Source organism: Drosophila kikkawai, chromosome X, assembly GCF_030179895.1.
Source record: "Drosophila kikkawai strain 14028-0561.14 chromosome X, DkikHiC1v2, whole genome shotgun sequence".
In the NCBI taxonomy this organism is placed as follows: domain Eukaryota; kingdom Metazoa; phylum Arthropoda; class Insecta; order Diptera; family Drosophilidae; genus Drosophila; species Drosophila kikkawai.
Genome location: NC_091733.1, coordinates 19,967,462 through 19,991,376, shown reverse-complemented (window position 1 = coordinate 19,991,376; position 23,915 = coordinate 19,967,462). Strand labels below are relative to the sequence as shown.

Here is a 23,915-nt window from a genome sequence, read left to right as displayed (position 1 = left end):
GACTGTTTTAATTAGACCATTTCTAGGCGGTGCAACGAACATGGCACACAGTAGATACCGCTGAAAGGCGGAGTAACTTAGCCCAGGCAACAACTATAAAACTCTGAGCTTAATTAAGGCGCGACCACAGCTCTGTATATCTTTTCTGGTTAACCATTTGACAAAAGGTTAACCGAAAGTGTAGGAATTTGAAACTTTGTTACTTGGTTTCTGATGGATATTAACAATTTACATACACAAGTGTAGTTTAAATGAAATTAAAATATTTATTTAGAACAGTGGTGCCTAGCTGGTTTGAAAACTTCTCTGCCTTTCTACCTCGCAACCTCTGTTAACCAAACTAACAGATTGCTTACAGAGCCAACTCTAGAGCTTTGCTACACCGACACCTTTGCACCATAATTAGCTACATTTTAAATAGCCGTCCTGATTACAGAGGAACCCATCCACCCTCTTTACCCCCGCTACCCGCTGGACCAGTAATGTTGTCTCAGGTCAATTGGCACGATTGACGCCTCTCATTCACACTGGAAACGCGGCGATTTGCGATTTGCAATTTGCGAATTGTGATTATGCCAGAGTCGGCGGAGTAACTTACTATGTCTATGTAAATGTAAATATACAATGCAAACCCCTTGTAGACCCCGTGTGTGTGTGTGTGTGTTGTGCCTTTTGTTGTTGTTGCTGTCGCCTTTTAATTGGCAAGAAAACGAAAATAAATGTAAATGTGCAAGCAGCACATGCAAATTGACATGATTTATATATGGAATAAACAAACTATTAAATTGTGTGCACAACTAGCAAAAATTTAAATACTAAATTGCTCGCTAGAAGAGCGAGATGAGAAGGGGTGTACTGGGAGAATCGAAGGGAGGGGGAAAACGATCGAATCTCTATTTGAATTTGATTGCGGCAGTGTCATGTTCTTGTCTGGCGTTGCTGTTGTTGTTAGTGTTGTGCCTGCTGATTTGCTAACATAGATTTACACTTAAGTTTGCGCGCGACCAAAATCACTAAACACAAAAAAAAAAAAAAAAAGAAAATCAACACCTGATTGAAAAAAAAAACAGTAAAATAGTAATGATAAACGCTGAAATTTGTTTTATACTTGAATTCAAGTTAATTATCCTTAAACTGATCTTTAACCTGTTTCGATTTCTGATTTCAAAGCTCGCTGTAAAACGCTTTTAACCGAGTTAGAGGGTTTTTCTTACATTTTTGTTTTTGTATCATAAACAGTGTTGAAAAACATACAAATTTCTATTTATTTGTTCTATTTCGTTGATTTTTTTATACAAATCTTTAAAGAAAATCGTATATATCAGTTAATACAAAAAAATACAGAAAATTGTCAACTAAATCACGAAAACCATAAAAAAATATCTTAAACAGTGTTAGAAAACATACAAATTGCTATTTATTTGTTCTATGTCCTTGTTTTTCCTATAACAATTTAAAAGAAAATCATAGATATAAGTAAATACCAAAAAAAAGAAAGAACATAGTCCTTCAAATCACGAAAATCATGAAAAGTATCATAAACAGTGTTGGAAAACCAATAGAAATCTATCATTTATTGGTTTTGTATATTCTTTTTTATACAAATCTTCTTATATCTTCCAAAAATATCATAAAATATTGAACAAGTAATAAAATAATATATCCAAATGGTTAGCCATGATCAGTTCCACTTTATATTGTGCCCACTGTGCCGATGTGAAAATAACTCGAAATATGAAGACAAGACTTTCATTAACACCGATCAAACAATGTTCAGCAGTATAACTCCTCGCCCCCTGGCTAACACGATAATGATAATGATGATGATGATAATGGCGGTGGGTCAGGCTGCCAATTATCGCTTGGGGCAGCATCCAGAGCGGCATAGGTAGAGAGACCAGCTGCCAATTAGTTGGCAGCGCTTTTCATTGTGTGCTCTTGTTTGTTTTTTTCCTTTTAATTACAAACTGTGCACTAGAGCCCGACTTGGCACGGAGTCCGGAGCCCGGCTCAAAGCCGATAATTGCTGAATGAGCGAGTGAATGAATGCCAAGAAAAATAAGAGAGGAAAACAGAACGGAAAACGTTCGAGAGTTGGACATGGTAGTGCACCGTTTAGTGGCGTCATTAGCATTTATTGTGGCCAATATTTGTGCGTAGGGGAAGTCAAAGTCGAAGTCGAAGTCGAAGTCGAAAGCCCCCTCTCTGACGACCTATTAACACTTTCCTGGGACCCACCAGAGTCATATATCTTTCTCCCAGACGATCGACCGACCGAGTGTGCAGCTGGGCACCACTGTTCACCGGAGATCGTATTATTTTATCGCCTAGAAGGAAGCCCACACTGGGAACCGTCTGAGAACGGGAAGACGGGAGGGGGTACTCAATGGAGAGGCGTGTATGTCTAAAAGTAGTCATCATTAAAATTCCTACAGTGACACACACACACACAGAGCGGAAAGAGACGGTGATCGCCAGCAAGAAATCCCCAACTGGGCGGTCAGGCAGGAATAAAAAAAAAAAAAACAAAAACTAAGTAAATAAAACACAAAAAATAGAAAAAAAAAAAAAACGAAGCAAGAACACACAATGGAGAGAACACAGGGGAGAGCTCCCAGCAAAGAAGTCGAGCAGATATCGTCATCTGAGCTTGTTTCAATTTTCGTTAATTATGTTATGAAAAAGCCAAACAAAAGAGGCGGGAAGCCAGGAGATCGAGAGTGTATTGCAATGTGGAAGTGCAACTTGCAACTTGCCAAGCAGGCCAGTGCTTAATGAGCACACAGCAAGAAATTTAGTAGGGGCTTCTTATGATATTTTTAGAGGTTATTTGGTATAGAGAAAATAGTTACTTAAATGAAAGCCAGCTGAGTTTAAGCTTATATAAAAAGTTTATTTAAATATCTTTATTCTGCTACTATTATATGTAATACTCATTTTTTATTGTGCAAAGTGTGCTTCAGCTGTTGCTTCTGCTTCCTCCGCTGCTTTAGATTTATGACCATGCCACCAGCCCAACCCCTTGGAAGCCCTCTGCTTAACCGTCAGCAAGACACGCCAGTAGGGGGGAGAGGGAGAGATCAGGAGACTGCGTGGGCGTCTTTTCGAGTCTTAGAGTCTTTGTCTTGGGCTCTAATTAGCATTGCAAGTGAAATAAATGTGAATGCAACACAAAACACACCCTAAAGGAAATTTATAATGGGATATACCTCGATTCCTGGCAAAAGAAAGTCCCATTACCTTTCCTATTTCTGTAATTTCCTTCAATTTATAATAGGTATTGGCAATTACTTCCGTTTTTAGTTATTTATAAACAACTTTAGCTTGACTTTAGGAAAAAAAACTATGGTAATGGTAAGAGTTTGAAGGAAATGGCACCTACTTTAACCCAGATCGTGTGTTAATCAAAGATCAGGGATCTCTAGTTTTACAAAAAAAGAAATCAAAAGATTTAAGAAGCCTTCAGAAGCCGATTACGAACCAAATTTATGGGCATATCAGGTGTTGTTTCATCTTGACAGATGCTGCTTACGCACGTTGCGCATACGCCTCGTTGTACCCACGGATCTTGATCCTTTGTTGTTATTATTTCTTTAATTAGTGGTTCACAAAGCTTGAGAGTGTTGTATGTGTGTCTGCGAAGATCGCTTTTAAAATATATTTTAATTAAATTTGATGCAGTCGCCGCTGCCACTGGCTTTGCCACTGCTAGACTTTAATATATTTTTTAATTAATGCCTTTTTCTTGGCTGCTTTCTTTAGCTGTGCTTGTTGTTTTCGTTTGGCTTTCCTTTAATTTTCCTCTCCCTTGGAATTCTGTTCACGCGACTGCATCAGCAGCAGCAGCAGCAGCGGAATCGAGTGCATTAATTGTTAATTAATATTATTTGTTGCTCGCTGTTAGTGCCAATGCAATTAAAGCGCAAAGCGGCGCACAATTAAATAAATGATTGAATTGCCTTCGTTATTGTTTGTTTACTCATTGCCTCCGCCCGGGCACCATGCAATATTTATTTTGTATTTTAATATTGGCGCGATTTTTTTGTATTTTGCATTTCCATAGTTGATTTCGATTTGCTTTCTTCGGCTCTCTGCCCCATCTGCTTAACCCCCTGCTCCCCCTGGATGGCCGTTCAATTTAAATAGAATAACAAACTAATTAGTTGAGATTTCAATTTTCTTGACAATCACGACCCGCTGTGGCTGTTTTGTTGCTGCTGCTGCTGCTGTTTGCTGATTTATTTGCCGTTTTTATTTGCTTTGCATTTGTTTTATAATTAAAATTCCGCTGCCTGTGCCTCGCTTCTTCTGCCTTTTGCTTTTGCTTCGCCATCGCAATAGAGCCAATTGATTTATTAATAAACATTAAAAATTAAAAAGCACATAGAAGCATAAAAAAAAGAGCTCACGGTATAATGTAAATGCGTTGACTCGACTTGCATAATGGCAATAACAACCACAACAACAACAACAACAACAGCGGAAAGCCCACAATATACATTTGATTATTAATTAAAAACAATTTTTCAAATCGTTAAACCCAAAAAATCAGCAGGAGTGAAAATGGGAAGGTAGCAACGAAGCGAATTGCAAATACTCTTTGATGGGGTTTCAGTTAAATTTAGAAATCAAGGGATAAAACAAATTATGAAATATATAATATGTATATATGAAATATATAATTTATTATATAACTTAAAATTTTATTAAATAATTTACGTAAGTAGCTAGATTTTGATACAATGTACAAAGGTCTTTCTTCTCTCTTTGGGAAACACTGATTTAGATAAGTAATTGCTCACATATGTATCATATACTAGGTATATTTTTTGATATCCATTATCTGATTTAGAGTTTTTATCTTTGTCCTAAATTATATTCTAAATTATAGAAGTATTATCCACATTTAAATTTTGATTTAAAAAAGATTTTAATAGATTGATATTTTCCCCTACCTAACACCCTAGCTTATAGACTTTTCTGGGAGAGTGAGGGTATAAAGCGGCAGCGCAAATAATTGAGAAACCAATTAAAATGGCAATGCGAGCGATTTGAGGCAATGAACACGATTACGATGACGATGACGACGACGACGACGGCGCGCAAACGCAAAACGCCAAGCAATTAGGCTAGGAAACACACACATATCAACACACACACACGCTTAGTGTGTGTTTGGGGTGGTAAACACACACACATACATATGTCAGCAGCATGCCAATTAGCTGAGGCAGCAGCAGCCAAAGAGCCAGGGGAGGGGGCAACTTTGTTTCGATTTTAGAATTTATTTCGGTCAACAGAACTTATTTTTAATTACACACACACACACACACACACACATACTAAAGAGAGTGTGCTGCTTTAAATTTAATAATTCTTTGGGCTATTTTTAGACTAGCGCACGAAACCCGCGCGCTGACTTTGAGATAATTGCCAAGAAGAAAGATTTTTGTTGTAGTATGTAGTTTCCTCATGCCCCTGATTGATCGATTGTGGCCCAGAGTAAGCCAGTGAGTGAGTGAGTGAGTGTGCTAGCGAACGAATGAATGAATGACTGTTGGCCCAGTGCCACCTCGCCGGCTGTTGATGGATGTGTCAAAGATGTGTCGGACAAGAGTTAACATTGCGCCAAACATTTCGCTTCTCTTCTCTCGGGCGGCGGTACACATTTGCATAGAGATAAGATAAGTAACGCCCCCATCTAACACGAATTTCTTCTTCCTCTTGTCTTTCTCTTTTCAGGTAAGTTCCAGCCATAACTTCGTAAGGTAAACCAGGCAGTGGAAGGGCGAGTCAGAGCCAGCAACAGGCAGAGGGTTTGTTGCTATAAAATGTCAGCGGGAATAGTGGTAATTACCTCAGCAAGCTCTTAATCAGGCCCAAAGCAAATGAAGCAGCTGAAGGCCAAAGGCTAGCGCATATTTTAAGGCCCAATTAAGCTGCAAATTATAAACGTTTTGTCGCCGGCATTGGCGCTGGCTTAAAGGGGGGTCTTAACAGTTTAACCAGTGGCCGTCGCTTTGCTTTTTAATGCCACCTGTTCTACGCATACATTACAGTTGCCCGCGGAAGTGCTTCATTAGAAGGCACCTAGTAGTAGTTGTAGTAGTCGTCGAATCGATCGCTTTTCCGGGGCGTTATTTCTTCTGGTTTTTTAGAAGTGGTAATCTCTGTTTCTCACTCTCTGGCATTCCAGTGACTCCCTTGGGGGAAGCTGCGTTGCCTTTTCGTGATTTTTTATGGCTTCATTAGATTTCCAGCATGAGTTTTGTTTGCTTTTTAATGTCACTATAGTCAGGGCTACACATAGCTTGCAATAAATTTCCGTGATAAGAGTGCCGGAGTGGCTTGCTTTTTTTTTGTGTTCAACGTAGATTTCACTCTGAGCATTGTGGTGCTTTTTTTTCCTCCTCTCTCTTATTCTCTCTCTGTGTTTTCTGTTTTGATTCTGGCAAAGTGTGGCCACTGATAATTTCAATTAAAATTAATTAAATGTATTGAACACACACAATAAGAGGGCACCCCCGGCCCTCAGCTACGGCATCTTCACTACTTGCTGCATGAGGCAGGTCCATTAAATGCAACACTGACAAAATTAATTGCCACTTTTTCGCATTTGGCAGTGCAACAAACGAAAATGTCAAACCGACGACGACTGAGAGGGAACAAAAAGAAAAGAAGAAATCTGTGCGGCGGGGGCAGGAGACGTTGCAGCCTGCATAGCAAATTAGCAATTGCCGCCGTTTGCCATGTTGTTGCTGTCGTCAGCGGAAGTCGCTGCGAATTTGTGGAGGAAATGACTTTGGACCCGTGCCGGCAATTGGATTAGCAGGGGAGGGAGACAGAGGAAGGGAGGAAAGGAAGCCCCCTGAGAAGAGTCTGTCATCTGTTCGCTGACCCACAATCAACTGGCAGCTTGCAACATCCCATAGACATCCCATAGTTAGATTGCCATGCAAATTGATTGGCATTGCAGGTGAAATTATGGGGTAACTGTATGCGGTATCCGAGAAAGTACCACTGCAGCAGGAAATAAAGAATTAAAAAAAGAAAAATAACGCATAGAAAAGCATTAAAAAAACAATTTTTGGTTATAAGTTTGAGAATCCCAATTGTTCATAGAACTGTAGTGATTGTATCTAGAAAGATTCGTGTCTGACTTTCTCTTCACGATTTGCCAGCAATGTACAAGCAAAGAAGCTGCAACAGCTGATAAGTTCCACTTAGGAGCAAACGCTACTCGCTCTTCCACGCTTTGCCTGCCATGTACCAGCAAAACAGCAATAACAGGCCTGTTATATACGCTTCAGTGGCGAACGAAAGACAGCGATGATTTGGGCCTAATGTATGTAATTAACAACAAAAGCAAACACCCAACGAATTTCCAACTTGAATGCCTAAAACTTTTCAAACAAAGGTGGGCAACAATACAAATTATTTTTCCACCATGGGCGTTAATCATATAGATTAAACCACTTAGTTAAAAGCGTCGGGGCGAGCGGGGACCGTAAATAAGAAATTAAAACTGACAGTATTTATCAATGTGTCAGAAGTGAAGGTATTAAATTAGATACCACTACGAGATACCATCGCTCTCTCCACCAACTATGCAAACTAACTATGTAAATCCCCACTAACAAATGGATTTTACATTTCGCTCACAAATGGTTCAACATGTGGCGTTGCATGTTGAATGGGAAATGAGGCAAGAGGCAGAACAGGATGAGGATGAGCCAAAAGCAGAAGCACAAGAGCAGCAGCAGCAGCAACAGCAGCAACGCACACATAATATGTCTAAATCATGTTACAAAACAATTTAGCAAACAAACTGTCCAAAACATGACAACTTAAAGCGTCGCTTGAGACAGGAAGGGGGCAGATCCGGAGGCAACGGCGGTAGTAGTGCTCGTGACGTTGATGAGTCGGAACGTATTGTGAATGACACATTCGAGAGAAAGAAAGATGGAGAGAGTGGCATTGCTTTTATTTTTGACGGTTAAAGGGATTTCCACATTACTCCAAAATTATGCTTGTTAATTTTCAAACCATAAAGAGCGAACTTTTGTAATTAAATCAGTCGATTCAGCCCTTGAAGGGGGAGAGAAATAAAATAAAAAAAGGGGGTGGCAATAGCTTCTTTGCATTCTCACACACCACCCCCAAAATAATAAATAAATTCGCCTGGGCCAAAGGGGTTGCAAGTGGCAAGTGTTGCAAGTACCTGCCCGCCACGCCAACTGCAATTACAGTGGGCAACTGCAACTGCAACAGCAGCAGCAACAGCGGGAGCAGCAACACGCAACGCGATTATATATTATATATATACACGATTCTGGCGTACATAACTGCACATGATAATGTCATAAAATTAAATGGCCACACTTGTTGTAGCTGCCGCTGCTTTAATTAGAGTTTTTCCAGGAGGAAATTTCCTTCTGTTGGCTGGCAAAGGAGTCGCTTGTCCGCCGCTGCGGCAGCTATAAATATTATAATTATCAAAAAGTGCAGGCAGCCAGCAACGCTCCCTCGAACGTCGACGAGCAATCGTAATTGAGTTAATTAACACGCCACAAAACGCGGCAGGCGATGCGATGTGAGGGGCAGCAAGCAGCAGGCATTTAATTGCTTGTACAAAATAAGCAACATGAGGAGCAACAGTAGCAGCAGCAGCAGCAGCAACATGTTGCCAGCGGCTCTTCTACAGTTCCGAGGAGAAGAGGAGTTCACAAGTCAGTTATCGATCATCGAAGGGGAAGGAATCCCCCGCATCTCTGACCCGATTTCATCTCTGGGCCCCGGGGCAATTTTCAGTTGCAACTTCTCATTAGCAACTATTGGCGATCCAGCAGAGCGAAGAGCCCAACCCACATTACCTTGGACAATGACAAGGCTGCAAAAAAATTGATTACACCGTAAAAAGCCATAAAATATTCATAGATCATTGGTTAATTGATCAAAAATCAAAGTTTAAAGAATAAATAAGATGCGTAGCGGCGTAAAAATAATTAATTGATCTTGAACCAAAGTCAATATTATGCTACAAAGTATTCATAGATCATCTGTTTGATTTATCCAGAATCAAAGATCAACTTATAAATAAGATGCATAACGTCATAGCACGAAATTAATTAAGATGCTACCTTGGAGATAGGCAAAAAACTTGATTAGATCATTAGTTAATTGATCTCAAACCAATGGCAATCTAATGAATAAGATGCGTAACGCCATAAAGCCTCTAATCGGCCTACTCTTAGTACTCAATCCCCTGTGGAATTGACTTGATTTAGGCCTTTGTTTTTTCTTCGGTGCACTCACGGAGACGACGACGACGACATCATTAAAAGTCGAAAAGCAAAACAATTATGGAACTCATTGAAGCCAATTATTAGTAAAAACAGCAGCAACAAGTGGCTGCAACGAGGAAGAGCGAAGAATAAATACAAGAAAAAAAAAAAAGAAAAAAATTGAAAGTCCCCTTTGGAGGCGAATGGTTGGATGGTTAAATTGTGGTGCTACTGTGTGGTACAGTAGCAAAAACACAACAAAAGACATGTGGCAAAAAGGGCAACACAGTAGCGACAGCAGCAACAACAACAAAAACAGAGTTAATGAAGCTGCCAAGGAATGCAGACTGCAGAAGATGAGGCCGGAGAAGGAGCTGGAAGCTGAAAGCTGGAACTGAAGCTGGAGCTGAAGTTGAAGCCAAAGCTCAAGGAGATGGAGCAACTGTGGGGCGTGTGTGCGGCGGAGAGCGACTTCACACATAAATGGGAGCAACATGTTGCCGGTTGTCAGTGGAGCTGTGGAGCCGAGAGGTGGAGTAGGGAGGCAAGGCCTTGAACTTCAGTGGCGGCCCTCGCCTAGCAACATGCTGAGTGCCGTTGCGCGCGGCCACTTGCAACAATTAAGTTCCATAAACTGCACATAAAAGGCAACGAAGATGTCGCAGTTGGAGTCGAAGTCGGACATATCATGGCCACTCGGCGATCCAATGCGATGCGATGCGATGCGATGCCTCCTTAATAATGTCATAAAAATTAGAACGGCGTATTAATTGGCAGCGCTGCGGCAGAGCAGCCGCTAAGCACACTGGGACAAAGTAAAGCAAGAAATTGGAAATCTTTTTTATCTTTTTTTATTTTATTTACTTAATTTTGATGTATTTTGATTTGATTTTATTGGTATTAGTTTTTATTCTAAACTTTTGGGTATAATAGAAAACCTAGAAGTCTTGAAGGGTAGATCTTAAATTATGAAATTATTATTTATAGATCTAAAGATCATTTATAGGATATTTGATATATATTGGATCAATTGAATTATTGCATCATTTTTATATTCAATTTTGTTTTTTTTAATAATTTTTTAACTCATCACATATAATGTAAATGTGTCTGCTGTTTGTGTTCATGCAAAATATGCTTCCTTATTTCTCCCAGTGTTGCCACATTTGCCGCTGACTGCGTGTGGGAGCGCAACATGTTGCTGGTGCGGCTGGCTTTTGGCATTTTTTTTAGGTTTTTTTTTTATTTTTGCTTTTGTTTTTGTTGCCACTCGCGCGGGTCGACTGCAATTTTGCGCAAATAAAATAAATTGGCAGCCAATTAAGCGAACGCTGCCGCTGCCGCTGGTCGCTGGCCGCTCGCTGCCCCGCTGCTCGCACAGATCAGAACAAAAGCATAAAGACAGCAAATTAAGCGCGAAGATGGATGCCGCAGAGGAAAATAGAGGGAGCCGGGAGCGATAGATACTGTGGGGGGTGGAGGGAGCAGCGACTGGCATCGAAAATCAAATTTAATTAACGGAAAGCAACGGCAATTGCAGCAACAACTAACAGCAACTAATTAAAACCATAGGCAACATGTTGCGGAAACAATTCACATTTTAAATACTCTAAGGAAGTAAATTCAAGGCCAAAAATATGTGAAAAGTAATAATTATATCATGGATATTTTTTTCTTTATTTTTATATATTTTCATCCAAAATTATTATTCATTTCTTTACTTTGTGACCTTAAATCGACAGATAGACTAAAGGAGTTAACTTTTTACTACAATATATCTATAATATATTCCATCCAAAATTATAGATAGTTATAATACAACCAACTTTTTTTATAATTATTAAATCAAAATTCAACTATTTATCCAGATCACCACAGATATGGTAACTTTGTCAGAAGACAAGTAAAGCAATTCAAATACTCACAATTATGATTATGAATGCAACATTTCCTACCTTTTTATGCATTTAAAGCATTATTTTGAATATTTTCACCTTTTTAAAATGCAAGAAACCTCTTAAAAATAAAACCTACTCCAAAATATTTTGGATTATTTGGCCAAGGGTATCTCCCATTTCGGTGTCGCCTCCTCGTGTGGCATTCATTCATTCATTCGCTCGGTTAGTTAGTTAGCCAATTACATGACAAAATCTTATATGATCGTGCAAATTGTATTTTTATTGCCAATTATTTATTTATTTCGTTTGGCTTTTGTGGCTGGCTATTGAATTGAATTGCCGGTGAATGCCGACGACGATGACAACGACAGGCCACTAAATGTTATGAGAGTCGCTTCTGTGATAACCGGCGATGCTGGGGATTACTAAATACTGATGCGGCATCTTTTATGGGAAGTTTCCAAAAGCATTTCAAAGTTCTTTATATTTTTTTTTTTATCCACAGAGTAGCGCCGGCGCCGAGTCGTCTATATCCGATTGCTTTGGCCATAACATGTCGTGATATTTGAATGTTAATTTCACAAAATAATATTCAATTAATTGTCATTTTGTTGTCGTCCCAGTCGTTTTGTTGATTGTTTAACAATTTATTTTTTTGCCCGCTTGCTTAGCCTGCAAATCGCGTTTGTTCATTCATTAATTATCGGTAATCTATACGCTTAATTTGTATTCAACGCAATTAAAGACGACATCGTCTGGGAATATACATACATATATGTGGTTGTAATGCACAACAACAAACTGTTGTCACTTGTAATTCCCAATATGTTTATGCTTCCCGATTGAGGCGATTAATGAGAGGTCAAGGGTTAACAGAGGGGCGGCCTAACAGTTTTCTGTTGCCGCAACAGCTGCTGCTGCTGCTGCTGCTGTTGGCATATTTTTCATGCTCAAATAAATAATATTCAAATTTCGATTAAACGTCATTGCAAATAATTGCGAAATTAAATTAACAACAAGATGGCGGCACATAAAACACACATGGACACTGGCAATTCGTGTGCATATGATAATTAAAAACAACAATAAAGCACAAGCAGAAAAAGTGCCCACGAAAAATGCGGAAAAACACATACACACAACACACGAAATTTGAATAAAAAAAAGAAACAAAAATTAAAATAAAATGGAGAAGGAGCCGAGAAAAATAAAAAGCAACAAAAAAACAATAACAGAAAGCCCGGCGTAAACACAGTCGGTTGCACTTGAGTAATTTCATATAAAACATAACCAAGCAGAAAGGATATTAATAAACCGACATAAACCCGCTCTGGCACACACACACACACACGCACACGCGCGTGCATGTAGGACAGGGTCGTCGAAAGGACATTTGCCTACGGGGGAGGGGTCCATAAAGGAATAGATTTACTATATGTTTATTAACAAATATAATAAATTTATTGATAGCTTAACATTTGATTTTAAAATCAAAAAATAACGCAGGTCCATTTTCTTATTTTTTTAGAATTCAAGTTTTCTAATATTTATCGATTTTTTTTTATCAATTGTAAAACTAAGTATTATATTCTAGGTCTAATTTGTCTGATTGAATTCCAATGAATTGCGTCAAGTGTAGCTATTTTAATTAAATTTTACGACTACTTTTTAATATTAATACTTCGTGATACTTTCTTTAAAAAGTAAATCCTTACTAATCCTTACTACATTTTTTCTTAAAATAATCAATTAAATTTGTTAATAAAAAAAGGCTTCAATTTAATTTCAAGATCCACAAATCTATCCTAAAAGTCTCAGAAATACTGATAATTCTGCATTTTACAATGCGAGAACAGGTGCAACATGCCCACTTCTACTTCTGCTTTCTCCCCCCTTCAAGGACGCTCATGGTAGACCCGCACACACACACACAAACAACGAAGTGGCTGACATTGGCAGAGTTGTTGTTTCTGCATTGCCATCAAGTAAATCAGTGTCCAATGTGTAAATAATTTCCATTCGAATGAGCAATTGTGCATTTTTAACCCACACACCAGAGATATACATACGCACATGGAAACGTACACACACACACGTGGAAGCTGCGCTTTTCATACGCAGACATCGACAGACATCGTCAACGTTTAAAATCACATGAAATTTTATTAAAATGAAGTAAATACGGTGTAAACGTGCTGATAAAACGGTTCGTGCTCAGCTGGGTGGAAGGAGAAATATGGCTATGGGATAGGGTTTTGTAAGGAGAGAAGTCAGTGTGGCCCTGGATGCACTGCTAGAAAAAAAGAGGGTAAACAAAGGGAAAATTAAATTAATATATTATAATGAATTTCCATAATAAATAGTTCCTCATGAAAATAAGGCTGTCATCAGTGACAAATCAAAAATCAACGTTGTAGGACAAAAATCCCTCGACATTTCATCAACATTTCATTCACAAATTTATAAATATTTAAGTAACTATTTGTGTTAAAATAAGGATGGGCATATCCTAAGCTATCTGACGATAGAATCATCAAATTCATTAACTTTTTGTCAACATTTCAACATCTTTTATTCAAAAATTCATCAATGATTCATCCACAAATTCCATATATTTTTTTTAATATTATATATATATATTTTTTTTTTTAATATTTTACCCATTCTCTTACCTATTGTATTTGTTTTTAAAAGTTTTCTTTTCTTTCTTAGGGACTTTTTCATGCCAATATTTCCGTTTTCTATGGCTAGAGCATTTAAAGGTCGCTGATGGCTGCCTGATTTTTGGCTGTGAGGCGGCACTGCAGAAAATCCCTTATGTAAATATGTCTTCTCCTTGCCAGCCATCTCGCCGTGGGCCTTGGGGGGCCAGCATTGTTGTGGTCAGTGGACGATGTGTGTGTGCCCTGTTATTAATGACATCGCAGAATGCCGCGAGATGTTTGCTCCGCCGCCGAGGATGCGGCAAGCATCCTGTAGATGGAGAAAATGCTGAATGGAGATGGAAGATGGCAATGATGGGCCTGATGCTGCTGCTGCTGCAGATGATGGCTCCTGGGCCAGTTAACCGTTATTTAATGTGTCTGTAATTTTCGATTCGATGCGAAATGTAATTAACTGTAATGCTGTAATGCAAGCATTTGGGCCTGCCCCTTTATCTCGTTTTTCCTCGTGTGTGTGTGTGTGTGTGTGTGTGTGGTCAAGTGCTGGCCCCTCTTTATCTGTGTCTTCAAACAAGCAAATTAAATCGTCAATTATTATCATCGTCCGACTGCTGCTACTCGGACCCACCAACGAGTGTTGATCAAACAGCAATTGACACAGTTGGCCAACAACAATAGCGGCGAGCTTAATAAATATCCATCGTGCTCTCTGGCCGATTGATTGGCTCTCCGTTATTTTTCCCCTGATTAATTAATGGCCAGCAAGGGGAAAATCAGTGCGAAAAGTTAATCAGCAGGTCCACTTATGGGCACTCCAATGGTATAATGGGTAGGAAGATGTATTAATAACTAATTGAAATCGGATGGTTGCTAATTTGATTATCCTGTTAGTAATGTGTTAACAGTACGGTTACATTTGATGGCTAAATAGGTGAACTTTATATAGTAAGATCAAGTTAGAACTGAATTTGTATGAGTAAACAATTAGGGAAGCTCGAGTTCAGAGAGATACACCAGGTTCTTTGTCTATTTATGCTGAAATTGTTGAAAAACTTAAATTAAACAGTTAAACTTAAATTAAACAGGCAAATGAAAGACTAAATGTTGCTAAGAACATGTTGTGCAACAACCGAATAACATGTTGATAAACATCCGGCTATAAACTTTTAAACTCTAGAAGTGGCTAGATTGAGCATTCTGATGTTTTTTATCTATTATTTTCTATATTTTCACCCCCTACCCACTAGACCCACTCTCTCTCTACGCACATTCATTGAGCCTGCTGCTAAACTGCTAACGATCAAGCGTCGACATTCTTGAGTTGCAACTGCAAATAAAACAAATAACTCAAACTCAACTTGGTTCGCTGATTTTGCGCTAATTAATGTGTTTTCCACAAAATTAGCAATTTGCGCGCAAATAGAAATTGCTTCGATCAGAATCGGAATCAGACGCAAAGTCTCGAATCGCATCGGATTGGATCGCATCGGATCGGATCGGATCGAATTGAATCGTAACGAAACGAATCGGACGGAGAAACGAGTTGTGTTGGTCACCAACTTTGAATGGCAAGCAGTCGGCGGTGAATGGAGCCACAGCCGGAGCCGAGGGAGTGGGGGCCAGTGGAGGACAACGGGAGTGCGGCCGGACGCACAATTAATTAAGTTGACGTTGACGTTGACGCTGGCCGGGCTCTGCAGCTCTGCAATTCCGAATGCAACTGAGGCATGTGAATAGTCACGGGCACAGATGCAGATGCACAGAGAGAAATGCGCTTAAAATTTCCAAATGGTGCAACTAGAATCTGGAATAAAAAGAGGTTTTAGAAGGGGTTTCGTTTATATATCGGTGATATTATAACTCTCAGATGGGCAAGCCAAAAGCCCTTATAACTCTCAAATGGTTCAAATAGAATCTGGAATACAAAGATCTTCAAGAAGAAGGTTTCGTTTATATATCTGTGATATTTCTTTTATATAAACATATACATACGTACTACCAATGATTATATAATTCTCAGATAGGCAAACCAAAAGCCCCTAAAATTCTCAAATGGTTTAAGTAGATACAGGTATACTTAAAGCATTTTCGAGAAAGTGAAAACGGTCATATTTGGATTTCGTTTGATAGGTTAGCGACATTGGCAAAGACATTATAATGATAAGATGCGTAAATCAAGAAATAAGACCCTCCTTTTACCTTTTTAATACTACGCTATTCAGAAAGTAAAAATCACAACCATTTGCTGCAGTGCAGCCCCATTGAAATGGTCTAAGAACCAATGTAATTAGTGCGACTGGACGAAGGAGCAGCAGCAGCAGCAGCAGCAGCAGGTGCTGATCGTGGGGCTGCCTTGAGGAGCATTTCCTTTTGGTATCATTTATGATTAGGTGGCATGCCGGCAGTTAACTCAGTCGAACACGAACGGAGAGCGAGCAACATCCATCGTTTAATTACAACCGCCACGCATTTGGCCAACTGCAACTGGTGGCTCCAACTGCGGCAGCCGCATCCGTTACCAACATGGCCAACTTAATTGAACGTAATTGCCAGCCACTTGAGAGCCGGCAGCAAGAGAGCCATCGCCATCCGCAGACTCCGCAGCCTCGGTCTCGGACTCGGTCTCGGACTTGGAGACTTGGCCACGAATTGGGTTTGGGATGCGGAGTGTTAAAGTCTAATTGAAATTGTCAGATGGGGATATGGTGGTAGGGAAGAGGCCTGTGGTTTTGATTTGCTGTCAAATGATCTGCAGGTGTGGGCCGACGTCGGGAAGCCCTTAGGGGGAATCCCAAGATTCTGCTGCTACTTAAACTTGATCACTCAACCTCTTCTTGTGCTTGAGTTTGGCTTAATTCGCTTTAGCGGATTATCCCTGCCACTCTCTAATCTTGAATCTTTCCCAGCCTTCGTTCTCTGGCCGTCTTTTTGGACCGCTGTGACCCGATCTGGCGGATGCTTTCACCTAATTAACGCCGCTTCATGGCAGCTTGCAACTGCAACGTTTGCAGCAGATGCGGCAGTTGCAACTGCAAACTGCATTTGGCATTGTGAGGCAATTAAGCTCTATTTGAAGCTGGCTTTAACGACTGCACCCAGAGTAATGGAGTAGAGTGGAGTGGAGTGGAGCTAAGTTCACTTTAGAGAGCCCCAGATCGGATCGTATCGCATCGGATCGGATCGGATATTAGCGCTGTGGGCTTTGCACATGACGTGTGCGTGTCGCCATCCTCTGACTACGACTCCAACCCCTCCGTTGGATGCTCCTCAGTCCATAAAAGCGCAATTTGTCGTAATTGTTTAAGCAGAAAGAAATAACAGCGAACGACAACAAAACGACACAAGGCATAAAACAACTTAATAAAAATTCCGCCGCTGTGTCGTACATCGTTGGCATTAACCGAGGAGTTACACAGAACAAAATAAAGACTAGCCTAGGGCATTTCCTTTTACAAGGCAGAATCTAAGTCCAAAAAGTAGTCTAATTTCTCAAAGATCAGGTTATTAGTTTGGCAAATTCTTACATTTGTTTCTATCAATTTATGAGCCTTTAAAACCGATAGGCATAACTATTAGAGATGCTATTACATGCTTAACTGTTAATTACTAATGTATATCGGCAGGAAAAGTCTAAGAAAAACGTACTAACCATAATATTGTTTTTATTTCAAATGATATATATCCTAAATGTTAATCTATCGAAATTTATATATCGAAAAGTGCCAGATTTAGCTTTAAAAAATCGATATTAACGAAAATTATAAAAGAATAATTGTATTTAAGATTGTGAATTTGATTTTCCGGTTATATTGGCTTGATATATTCAAGAAAATTTGGTTTCATTGCACATTTACATAGTCCAACGTTAAAATATCGATTTATAAATCGAGCTTCAGGCCAAACATGGATATATTATCGATATTTCAATTTTTTAGCCAAGCCAGCTTAATACTATTTTTAAACAAAACTCTTACTTCCTCTTCTCTATAAGAATGTTATACTTTTAAGCACAAAAAAATCTTTTTTTATGTGTACAACTTATTTTTTGGGTTTAGTTTCACGCCCTCCGAAAACGAAAGCCAGTAACAAATCAAAATAAAAGCACAATGTGTCGCTGACGGGTCACCAAAAAGGGGCGAAGGGTGATGGTGACGAGATTCCCTGGCATAAATCTCACTTAGCACTCGGATTGCTCTCAGAACAAGTTGAGCACGAAGAAGAAGAGGCTGAAGATGGAGCTGCTGGCGGCGTCAAATGCGTACAAATAGATTAACAAATAACGGCAACAATAACTACATGTACCGCCGCCGCCTCCATATGTTGCCACCACGATAAACACCGTAACAACAACATATAACTGTAGCAAAAACAATAACAACAACAACAACAACTAAACAACAATAATAACAAGAACAATTGGCGGAGAAACAACAGAGCAGTAAGTCGCATAAATCAAAAACAAGCAAGCAATGCGGGGTCGATGATTTCCAAAGGGGGAAGAGGAGGGGATTGGCCGGGATTTTGGCCGGGATTGGTGGATATGGGGCGTGAAGTGAACTTGCTTCTGGTGGTTCGGGGATGGGGCTTGTGATGGGGCGCTGCATGTGGCAGCATTTGTGCTTGAATCGAAGAGCCCGATGGGGTCCTCAATTTTCCTCAATGGCACTTGGGAACTCGAACTCGGGAACCGGATCTACGATACTAGGGAGAGGGAGAGGAGCGGTCATCGAGAAACTGTGGTGCCAAACAAAAGGCGACAATAGACTATAGCTTTGGATTTGGCTTGTGGAGGGTCCTTTATCTGCTTAGCTTTGTAAGTTCTCAATTTATATACTTGACTATTAAAAATTTAATGGTAACTAATAATTATGGGGTTACTGAAGTTTTTAACTCTTAAAAAATGTGCACAAAACTATGCTACAAAATTTTAGGGTGCAAAAAAATATAAATTAATGCTTTAATCCTTTTTAGGAGATTTTAAAGATTTTAAAACTAATTTTTATTTATTTATTTTTTGTATTTTTAGAGTTCACAGTAAAGTTGTGCTTTGCCAGTTTCCTAATTTCTTTCTTTTTAATTTAGCATTTAATGTTGCATATTTTTAGACGCATTTTAAAGCGATTTCAAAACCCCAATGATATTTATTTACATTTTCCGATTGGTTGTTTTTATTTTACAGTATAAGCTTTGCTTTCTAAGGATCTATATAACCTTTAAATCTTAGTTAATAGTAAGTCCTGCCATAGTTTAAAATGGATTTAAGATTATATGTATTATTAAGAAGAGAAATGGAGTTAACGGAGCCCTTAAAAGGCAATTGTTTTCATATCTAGCAGGGGGTTTTTTAATTTTTTCTTTTCTTTTATTTTTAATGCTTTTCGAGTGGACAGGACACTCAAGGCTCGATTGCTGTCAATGGACCAAGTGTCGCCACTAGATATCCAGCCCAGCCTCCTGCAATCGCAATCAGTGTGTGCATTTGATTTTGATTGGTATTTATGGCAGTTTAAGTGCGTTCGAGAGCGGGCCACAATGGGAGTCCGCAATTACTCGCAATGGGTATTTAATTGTTGTGGGTCCTTGGTCCTTTGAAAGTCCCCCAGCCCCCCGCCCACTGGCTTCAAGGAAAGTTCCACACAAAAAAAAAATATATAAGTAAGCAAGAACAAGCACGGGAAAAACAATATAAAAACGGCATAAAACATGTCCCAACCGTTGCAGGACTTTTTGCCTTGTTGCGCAACATGTTTCCATGCTGCCCACCCTGTCTCCCCCACCCAGTCTCACCTGGCTCTCAGTTCTCAGTTTCGTGCCCGGCCGGACCTTGTCGTCTTCGTTTGCATTTTTATGGCATAAAAATTAAAAACGAATTTTGATTGTTTTCTTGTTTTTCTTTATATTTTATTTTAATTTTCCCTCTCGTTATTTATACTTTTCCTTCGGCTGGCTCTGGCTTTGTTTTAGTTTTCATGTCGCGTACTTGATGTTTTTTTTTTTTTTTTGGCCTTTTGTTTCTCCCTTGGCCATTGTTGCTGGTAATTTGTTGTTGCTCTGCACAAGTTGAAAATGGAGCTAAAGGAGCCGGGGTTGCCGTTGAAACAGTGGGAAGCCTTGCATGGCCAAAGGACATTCTCCCACTGAAGTTGGATGCTAGCTGGCGTGTGTGGGAGTCGGTTTGGGGTTTTTCTGTAAATATAATTTTTTCTTTTCGTATTTCTAGGCTCTTGTAGGGTAGTATAGTTTGAATAAGAAGTTGGCTAGGAAGTTAATGAGAGAAAGAAGACTTTATAATACCCTTGCAGGGTATAAAATTCTAGTATGAGGTTAGCACGGAAGTTAAGGATAGATGGGAAAAGACCTTATTATACCCGAAAGGGTATTAACATTTTAGTAAGAAGTTTGTGGGAAACTGAAGGAGTCAGTTTTAACTCTATAAATCATATATATTCATATTATTGGATAAAAATATAATACATCTTTGTTGTTTCTCAACATATTTCCATCTATGTAGATTTCACCAAATTTATAATATATCTGGCATTAAAAAAAATAGAAGAATTAAAAGGAAAATAATATGGAAATACTCTAAAGGCTGTAGCTTCCCTTTCTTTTTATTTAAAGGTTATATTTCTTGCCTTTTTCTTAAAGGTCAAACCTTCTAGCAACAATAGCTTCCCGATATTTCCCAAGTAATATAATAACTTTAATTGTTTACCATTGGTTAATCAATTAACCTTGACTTATAAAGAGAAAAAAAAAATACATTTTTTATGCCTAGAAAACCGCACTCAAATCTCTTTAGTGCATTATTTCAATCAATTATTGCAAACAAACGCAGTTATTTCCAGGCAAAATGCCTGCCCTCACCCATCACCTGGCATTTTTTATTCGCATAATTTTATTATAAATATTTTTCCAGCCCCCAAAACTGCCTTCACTTCTTCCGGGGCTGCGCGCATGCAAATTAAATTTACATTTATTTTTCGTGACTCGATGCAAATTTACGCAATGCGAGACAGGTGGCGGCAGAAGGGGGGGTCACTGCGGGATTTGAGGGTGGGCGGGGGGCGGGGGGCGGTGGGCGTGGTCCCGCCTGTCTCCGCGCGCTGCACGCTCAGCACGTTTATTCGCACTTAATTCGCACTTTTTGACACCTTTTGTGCGTTCGTCCCCCGGATCCCCGGCGAAAAGTAAATACGAGCCCTTCTCCTCGCTTGTCAGCAGCATAATGTGCAATGTGTCCAGAGAGAAAGGCGCGAAAAATTATGCAAAATAAATTAATTACCAATTAGGGGGTTTGGGTGGGTATGCGGCACAGCTGTTGTCCGGGGATTTCAGCGCACAGCACACACACGCACTCGAGTCCGGGGATTCCCCGTGATTGCCACCCCGCACCCGATACTTTAGGGGTTGCAATTTGGTGGAAATCGCCGATGTGCGTTTGTCACATGAGTCGAGCTCAAGCCCCGCCACTAATTAGTGTCATTAAAAGCGCTCCACATGAGAGCGAAGGTAGGAAAAGTGCATAAAACATGACACAAAATTGCAGCTCGGCCAAATAAATAAACCATAAACATAACTGACCGCAGAAATCAACTTAATTCCAAGAGGCTCTCCTGCTCTCCTGCCCCCCGGGCAATACAGTGGTAGTGACTTCCGTTGACTTGCGTGCAAACGTGTAATTTCCAGCGGAGACTTCCCCCCGATCGAATTGGGGTTAAAAAGGGTTTAAGTTGCGACAAACTTGGGTCACATGCATATGCATAATTACAGAGTGCCTCGTCCGGAACGGAATGGCATTCGGTTCCCTGCTCTAGCTTCCCAGCTTAACAAACTAAACTGTGAAAATGCCACAGGGGCCAAGGCATACACACACCGCTGACCGGAATACGATCCTGGGCACGTGAAATTTGAATATTGATTGGCTTTAATGAGCGTCGTTGGTCGCGCAATTAGTTTGCAAAAGGGGGGTTTGGGTAGTGTAGTTCCTTCCCCCCGGAAGTTCAGGGCTGGAACTTCAGAATTAGGAGCAAGTCTGGGATATGCCCCCTGCTAGGATCACTCAAGAGAGAGAGAGAGGGGGAAACTCTAACTAAACTAATTGCAAGGACAGTCCAGTCCAGACCAGTCCAGTCAGTCGTTCTGCGGGGGAGTCAATCAATCAATCAGGCTGAGAGATCACTTGCCTGGCGACGCCTATCTACCAAATTGGATGCAAATTGAAAAGCATTTTGTGGGAATGTAATGCATAAATTAATTGGCCAACCCACAGAGAGCAAGAAAAAGCGGCAAAACTATGAATCCGCAATGAGCGGGGCAGTGTCTGACGATAAAGCAACGCCGCGGCGCTAAAATTGTGCAATTGAAAATGAAAATCTAATATGGATGCGTTTCCTAGCGGCGTTTAGAATTCCATTTCATTTGTCTAAACTAAATAACAATGCAGTCTGGTGCAGCCGGTGGAGTCTGTGGAGCTGCAGCTGCCGGAATTGAGTTTTGATGCGCTGCATCAGCCCCCCGTGTCCATGTCCATTCCCTTTTCCCACTCCCACTCCCATCTGCTCTGGCCAGTTCATCCATCCCTGTTATTGTTTGAAACGTCGCGTTAAATTTACATAAATTGATTTGATTGAATTTTTATGAGTCGGCTCTGCCGAGTCCAGTGCTGACTGACCACCACCTCATCCTGCATGTGCTTGGAGCTCTCCATTGGCCCGGCGGCTGATGACTTTTCGGCGGTACAACTCCGGCAGCCGTCTAATTAAAGTCATTTCCAGCTGCTGTTGCTGCTGCAGCTACTGGCGAACCCTTTGCCTCTGTGCCAAATCCAAGCCCCAACCCATTATCATCCGCTCTTGGGGCCGTGGTCAAGTCGAGGTCACAGTTGGCGCTACATGGTGCAGGGCTTAATGCGGGCCATTTGGCCCGGACCAGCATTGGACACGGACGAGGGCAATCAACGGAAAGAGAGGCGGCCAAAAGCAGAACCAGACACACAGCGCACATTGTGTCCAAGCGGTAATCTCGGTGGGGCCGAAGGGGGGGTGGCTATGGCTGCACCCGGAGAAAAAAAAGGATCAGCAAAGAGGGTTTACAGGAGCATATAGGCCTACGAAAAGGTTGCTAAAGGGACTTGATTTAAGATAGGTAACATTGCCTTAGCAAATACTATGCAATTCTATGAAAATATATAATTTCAACATGACCAGGTTCTATCTAGTTTTTTTCCAGTGTTAAGCGGCTGCAACATGGCCGAGGCATTGCATATTTTTAGGGTTTCCCCCGGTCGTTGGCTGAAATTTGCACATTGCAACAAACTATTTAGCGCCGACGATGGTTTAAGAGTTGAGAAGAGGTTGGGGGGGGGGGGGGGGGGGCACGGCAGGCGGGGTGGCGCCAATTTGTCATAAATCTCGTTATTTTAAATCGCCGTTTTGCATTCCATGTGTGTGCTCGGAGAATGGGAATGGGGAGAAATGAAAATGGGAACGTTCGGGCCTTTGTTTGCATTGATTTGTTGTTGGCTTTTCGCAGTTAACGTTATCAAAAGCGGGCCAGTCGGGGGCATAAACTATATTTTGTGGGGGGGAAAGAGAACTATTTAAGGATATCCTCAATTATTACTATTACTTTTCCTTTTCCTTTAATTAAAGCCAAAGCTGTGCTTTTGATATAAAATGAGCAAATTTAAGGTCCTGATTTTATACTTATTTTGGAGAATATTAAGTGAAATTATAATTTTATTTTATAAATATATAATTTTATTATTTTTCTTATAAGACAATAAGCCCTGCCCTATAATTATTATTAGGTTTTCCAAAAATAATTAAAATAATTTTTATTTTAATATGAGAATTCCTTTTAATACATTTTATTTGTTAATATAAATAATTTTAGTTTTAATAATTATATTATTTAATTCAATGGAGTATCTTTGTTACTTACAGTACATTTTATTTAAATATAAATTTACATTTTAGCCTATTTAAATATGTTTTTACAAGTGTTTTTGTTTTATATATTTTATGTATTATATTTGCATTTTAAATTTGCTTTTGCTTATTTCGTTC

The 23,915-nt window shown here is 39.9% G+C and overlaps 1 protein-coding gene across 1 annotated transcript in view; it reads left to right on the top strand.

The window, feature by feature from the left end:
• LOC108084359 (uncharacterized) overlaps window positions 1-23,915 on the top strand; it is a 57,409-nt gene that overhangs the window by 26,583 nt on the left and 6,911 nt on the right. The window lies entirely within an intron of this gene.